Consider the following 6,930-nt stretch of genomic DNA (forward strand, 5'->3'; position numbering starts at 1 on the left):
GTATTTTGCTTGTGTTGCTTCATACAGTTATACTACTTTCCCCCTTGGTGTCTGGCACAGTGGGAGTGGGAGTGCCAGACGAGCTGCCAGTTGCTGATGTTGATCTTGATGTGATTTGGCTGGGGGAGAGGTGTTTCCTGCCACGCCCGAAGTCACTGAAAAACCAACTGCTGATACTTGCCTTCATGCCCCCTCTTGGCTTGGTGTCTCTTCAGTTTTTCTGGCATGCATCGTTACTAGTGCCCAGGCTCTTATGCTCGGTGATGTGGTGGAGTCTGATGCTCCTGTTAGCCCTTCCCCTGAAGTTAAAAATGAAACTGTGTCGTCTGATGTGATACCAGATGACACAGTCTGGCTATAGTCTGGCTATAGACAGAAAGCAGCTCATTAAAGTATCTGATGCTACTTTGTCTGCTGCCCAGAAACAATCACATGTAACCCAACCTGTGTCTTATCAATTTTACCAGTCTTTTGCTGTGTAAGTGGTCTCCAGTGTCTGGAATGGAGTGTGAAGTGGTCACTCAGGTCTACAAGTTTTAAGCCTGGTCCATCACCACCATCTGTCTGGACACTTAGGAATCAGGAAAACTCATGACAGAGTGCTCCTCCATTTTCTCTGCCCAGGATTTCAATCTGATGTTGCCAGATACTGTCGATCATGTCTTATATGTCTAACGGGTGGTAAACTCAAAAAGTTAATCCCTCCAGCTTCTTCACATCCAATCCGTATTTGACTGAGTAGGACCAAAGATGGTCTTCAATATGTACTCATCACTTTGTATGTCGCCACACGTTTTCCCGAGGCCACCCTGCTGCGTTCATTGAGGGCAAAACCTGTGGTGAAAGCACTGGTTAAGTTTTTCTCCACATTTGATTTGCCAAAATGCATTCAAACTGACCACAGATCAAATTTCATATCAGTGCTGGGTATTAAGCATAAAGTGTCTAGTGCCTGTCAGCTAGAAAGTCAGGGTGTGCTGGAGGGATTACACATGACTTTGAAATCCATGCAGAGAAAACGAACAATGCCACCATTAAGTGTGGAGGAGCAAAAACAATACACAAAATTATGACCTGGGTCAGAACAAAAGCTATAAACAGTGAAATACAACACAGTTCAAAATAAGACAAGACATTAATGCTGCACAAAATCGTTAACCCGGTGATTTCATGCACAGAGCAGTAAAACTGACATTTTAATTCCAGCTCATTATATTATGGCTGAGTGTGGTCTCAGCGCTGCAGCTTTTTTTTTTTTTCAAAGATAATGGCTCAGATGAAAGCTCAGAAACGTTGAACATTAAAGCTTACTGTACCACAGCCTGAAAAAGGAGATGTAGAAATCTCTTTAGTTTGTTAGCAGTAAGGTGAAATTAAATTGGTTGATGGAAGAGGTATTTTCGGCGTATGTTCTGCATTTCCTTGAGCGTAAAAGCGATGACAACATTTATACACTTTCTGCACCACCTAATAACACTGAAAGCATGCTGAAAAAATCAACTTCCAGGCGAGTTTAACCTGAAACTCTGACCATATCCATGTTCAGCATGAGTTACCATGGTGAAAGGAGCCTGTGTGACACAGAACATTCTGCATTTAGGCTCAATCTCTCCTCTGGTCCTTTTCTGTTTTTACTTCTTATTTTGTATTTTTTGCAGAGAGACAGCCACATGCAGTTTGGAAAACTTGACTTGCATATCCTTTAACAAAATTTTGACTGTGTGTGTGTGAGAGAGCTGCAGACATTGTGTGGATTTGATGAGTTTGGGACATTTTGCCACATACATTTTGAGTCATGCATTTTGTCAAAGGAGCTGAAAAATTCGGTTTTGTGTTTAGTTGTGGAAAAAAAGAGTGGGACTTATGCTCGGAATTGGCCGCACTATCCATTTTTAGGAGTTTGTAAATGTAAATTTCACTTCTTGGAAACAAAATTTGTTAGCTATAAATCTATGTGTTGTTGTTTTTTTATGTAGAAGGAAGTGTAAATGGTAAATGGCCTGTATTTGTATAGCGCTTTACTAGTCCCTAAGGACCCCAAAGCACTTTACACATCCAGTGATCCACACACACATTCACACACTGGTGATGGCAGCTACATTGTAGCCACAGCCACCCTGGGGCGCACTGACAGAGGCGAGGCTGCCGGACACTGGCGCCACCGGGCCCTCTGACCACCACCAGTAGGCAACGGAAACTTCCAATGTGTTACATGGAAACATTTCTCACAAAAGATAAGAAGAATTGCTGAATATTTGTATTTCTTTTACTTGGCCACACAGTGTACACATTTGGAATGTGTACAAACTGTACTCCTGTACAAACTGTTTCAAGACATTTCTGAGAGGAACAGCATCTACTTGGCAGCTGCTCGTGTCCAAATACCAGCTTCACTGAGTTTTATTGAGCTGACAGACTTTAGAAACGAGCCTTTTTCCCAGAGTAATTAATAGACAGGACATTGTTCTCCATACAGAGTTTGAATGAAACACTGGGCAGGGAAAACTGGTTTTTCTCAGCCAGTGTGTTTATACAAAGAATAACCTTAATGCTTTAGTGTCTTCCAAAAAATCCACAGTTTTTTTCCTCTTCCACCATCAGGTCAAAAAGATTTGTTTTGCTTCAACTCAAGCAACAATCTGATACATGAAGTCATTGTGGAAGTACTAAAACCTGCAGGTTATAGTTTTGTTTATCCTTCCTCCCCTGTGTGTGCGTATCTTGTTAGTCTCAGGCTCTGTGTTTGGTGTCTCTTGTCTTGTCCTCCGTGATTAGTTGAGCTGTGTCTTGTGTTTCCCAGCTGTCTCACCCCCCCCCCCCCCCCCCCCCCCCCCGATTGCCCTCCTGTGTGTATATATAGCGCTGTCTCCTGCTTAGTGTTGGTCAGAGTTTCTCGTTTCCCTCTCAGTGGCTTTGTTGGTGTGACTCCTGCTGGGTCTGACTTTATATGACTTTGTTAGACTCGTATCCAGCAGTAAAGGTGTGTTTTCTGTTTACTCTATCTGCATCTGTGTGTCTGAATTTTAAATCTTAACACTTCACATCAATATACAAGCTCTGCAGACTCGTGACACTGCCCGCTTTTACTGACATCTGGATGCCAACCTAGGCCGGCTAAACCTCAGCTTATTACAGTCTCTGAGCTGGATCTCTGGATGTTTATGGTTTTGGTGCCTTTTCAAGCTTTTTTTTTCTACAGTGCAGTTATCTGGGAAATAATGACTTGCAGTCTACCAGTCTGCTAGCAACCAAAGCAATCATGAGGAGGCTTTTGGTACAGCACCCTCTTTGCAACTAATTTCACCCAGCAACAGCCAGTAACCTCCAGCAACCACTTGCCAAGCATTCAGGGAATGCCATGTTTTCCCTAAAGGTTGCTGCCTGGTCTCCAGGCCTGTGTGGCTGAGGTCTTAGAGGCAAATATCAGTTATGTGCTCATGCTGACTTTAGTGTTTTGCCAAAGTGTCTTCAAACAGACCCACAGAGGTGTAAACTCTGACGTATGGTGTGAATTGTACATTTAATATCTCTGTGGGTAAATTATGAAGCATTTATACAAACACAGACTTTTCTGTGTTCTTTAGCCAAACACGGTAAACAAATGGAGTGCTGCTGACTCTTGTCTGAATGATGATGGGCTTTGAAGATGAAAAACAGATGCCTATTTGTGTTTATTTGTGCACATCTGATTCAAAAAATTTTTTTATTCACATACTGCATCAAAGATCTTTTCAGCATGTTCATGTTACTCATCCTGATGTTAGAAACCAGTTACGTTAAATGATCTTTCATTTGCCAAATCGTTTGCACGCAGGAGATTTCGGAGCTCAGACCTCGGCACACCGACACCGTGAGAAGCCACTTTCAGTCAGAGGCCCGGCCGCCACCTCTGTGTGATCTTCGGCTTGTACAGCGTGTATGTCACATTCAGATCAAAGTATCATGAATGAAGCCCTACATTCTCAGAGTAGCAACAGAACTGCTCTAAATAGAGATTTTTAAATAGACAATAGTGTCTATAAATACCCCCCCAGATCTGCTCCATTTTGACTTTTGTGGAACTCCTGCAGTGACACATTCCTGATGAGCATGTGCTGTTATTTATTTTTAGATGCTTTGACGATGGCGTCTCACATGGGATCAGTTTCTCAGGCGAACCGTGATCAAATGGATTTCTGTCCTCACTGCACTAATAAAAGTTGTATATTGAACCCCTAACATTGGTCTGCTGTGACTGTAAGCGGCATTTTATTGTGGTAATAACTTCTTATAAAAATGTTTAATTAATCATAAATTGCTGATTATTTTCTCAATCAAATAATTGATAGTTATAGCCGAGAACCCAAAGGTACAGTTTGACGGTGTTTTTTTTATCCAAATAACCATTCCATGTTTAAGAAGCAGGAAGCTTCAAATGTTTGGGATTGTATCTGAAAAATTGCCTTTAAAGTAAAAAATGTTGCTACTTTCTATAAAATAATTCTTTCACCAGTTAGAGACTGATGGCTGACTCTAACTGAGCCTGGTTATTCCTGAGGTTTCTTCCTGTTAAAAGGGAGTTTTTCGTCCCTACTGTTGCCAAGTGTTTGGTCATAAGGGGTCTTCTGATTGTTGGAGTTTTTTCAGTATCATTGTAGTAGAGTTTCACCTTGCAATATAAAGCGTCTTTAGGTGATCTTTGTTATGATTTGGAGTTGTACTAATGTACTGTTATTGTATTATTGTAATCTGATATATTTAATCAGATTAAGAAGAGTTAAAAACAAACAAACAGGTAGACTTTTGAGTGAATGTCAAAAAGGAGTAATTTTATCCTGTTGAAATTAAAATGATGCTTTCGTCAACTGTAATTGGTGTATAAAAACTTGCTTGGCAACATGATGACATCATAAAATCTAATACAGGAAGAACCTTCAAGTTCCAAGATATACCTGCTATATCGCAACTCCTGATTGTGTAGAAGTTGTAGAAGAAATAAACACACAGACATTTTGTCTATTACATTTAGATACACAGTTGGCAACTTTTATCTGTAGTAAAAATATATATATACATATTTATTTTCTAAAATTTAAATGTGAAACCTAAGTTTGATCATAACTGTCACCACACTGTTTGTATGTGTGTGTTTCTTCAAATTTATGACATAATTAAATATGTGTAAAAATTTGTATGACTTACCATTGACTTATTTTCAAGTGATGTCTTATGACTATAATAAATATTCATATTTTCCAAGCAATTAATATATTTAAAAACATTGTGGTTAGAAATAAAACATTTAAAGTCATAAGAATAATATAGCAGGGTAAAAAGTACAACCTATGTGTAAAAAGAAGTTGGGACAAACTGGTATTATTCAAATGTAGCTGAAGAGGAAAAAGATGGAATTTATTATTATTATTATTATTATTATTGTCTGGATGGATCAGTATATGCTAAAAATAGGACCCTATATTTAGCTATATTTCAATAATTTCTTCCAAGAATCCCTCACATTTGATAATCCAGTACTCAGGTCACTACTCATAATTAATCATATGAACAATATATCTTTAAATTAATTTAATAAATGAAAATAAAATAAATCCAGTCTCCAAACGTGTTTTTGTCCATATTAAATTTACATATACAAAAAACCCAAACAGTGTGTTGGCACCTTAATGAGGTGAAAGATGTGCTCCAGACCCCTTGTGACGTCTTCTTGTTAGATTTTTTTTTTTTAAAACTGGGACATAAAACAAGCAAGCGTGACCAAAAGCAACACCTGCAGAAATGATTCTCACACCTCACTCCATAAATAATCCAAGCACATCTTCTGACAGCAGTCATGCTTTTACAGGAGTGCTGTTTCACAGGAACAGAAGAAACTGAGGAGATGTGTAATAATGGTTTTTCGCCAAACAGCGAGGAAACTTTGCAATCATCCACTGTACTTTGTGCCATGTGCATTTGTGCCTGGTTTTCACAAGTTCTAAAGGTGTGTCATGTGTGTTACTGTTTGTAATGGATATTGCTCTGCTGACAGTTTTCTTTATGATATTAAATGCTAACTTGAAGCTGTTCCTCTAATTCCCTATAACCATGCAAAACAGGTCACAAATGTAGTGTTTAATGTCTTTAAAACGGCTCAGTAGTTTCCCTAAGCAGCTTGGCTCTTGTGTTTTTTTTTTAAGTCACACATTGCACGAGCAGGGGTAATCAGTGTTTTCCTTTGGGACTATTTTCTTGGCATGGTAGTGAAAATTCACAGCACAGCATTGAGTATGTGGGAGTGACTCGCACCTAACTTCAGCGCCCATGTTTATGGTCACCCTAAGCAATTTCCACATAGTAAATTTAGTATATATGGAAAACTTCATGTGGTGGTTGAAAAAAAACCATTCTTGGGCTAAAGGCTGTATATAAAAGATGGAAATAGCTACTGTGCTGCCATCCACTGTCCATTTAGAAGTTTGCTGTCTTGTATTTGTTTGTTTGTTTTGCTTTTATTTTTAACACCAGATGCTTTTTTTGAAAAAGCTGAATGGCAAATGGTCTTTTTATTCAATTTCTTGCGGTTAAGAAAAATACATGATATCAACAATTTGTATAGTTTTTCATGATTTTGAGCACAATATTTATACAGACCTGCTGTACTGCTCAGTTTTTGCTTAGCTGTTGCCAAACTTTTAAACAAAAAGAATTAAACATTTGGAAAAAATAAGACATCAAATATTTAAGATGATTTCATCCTCCATATTTAGACGGTTAACATGTGAATGCATTCTCCAGAGGATTACAGCGCTGTCTTTTAAGGTAAACCTTCATCTGCACTAGGACTTTGTGAAAGCTCTGTCTCAGAGTCCACCTTAAAATGACGCGAGGTCTACTTGTGGATTTATCCTGCCAGCAGCAAATTACACATCACTCCTGGATACAAAACATCTG

At 38.9% G+C, this 6,930-nt stretch overlaps 1 long non-coding RNA gene across 1 annotated transcript; it reads left to right on the forward strand.

Annotated features, from left to right (window-relative positions):
- Positions 1–2,895: 2,895 nt before the first annotated feature.
- Positions 2,896–4,378, forward strand: LOC143415107 (uncharacterized). Its single transcript, XR_013095716.1, has 3 exons — positions 2,896–2,980; positions 3,815–3,916; positions 4,112–4,378. It is a non-coding gene; the product is annotated as an uncharacterized LOC143415107 (long non-coding RNA).
- The last annotated feature ends 2,552 nt before the right edge of the window (positions 4,379–6,930 follow it).

Source organism: Maylandia zebra, linkage group LG23 (genome assembly GCF_041146795.1).
Source record: "Maylandia zebra isolate NMK-2024a linkage group LG23, Mzebra_GT3a, whole genome shotgun sequence".
Taxonomy (NCBI): domain Eukaryota; kingdom Metazoa; phylum Chordata; class Actinopteri; order Cichliformes; family Cichlidae; genus Maylandia; species Maylandia zebra.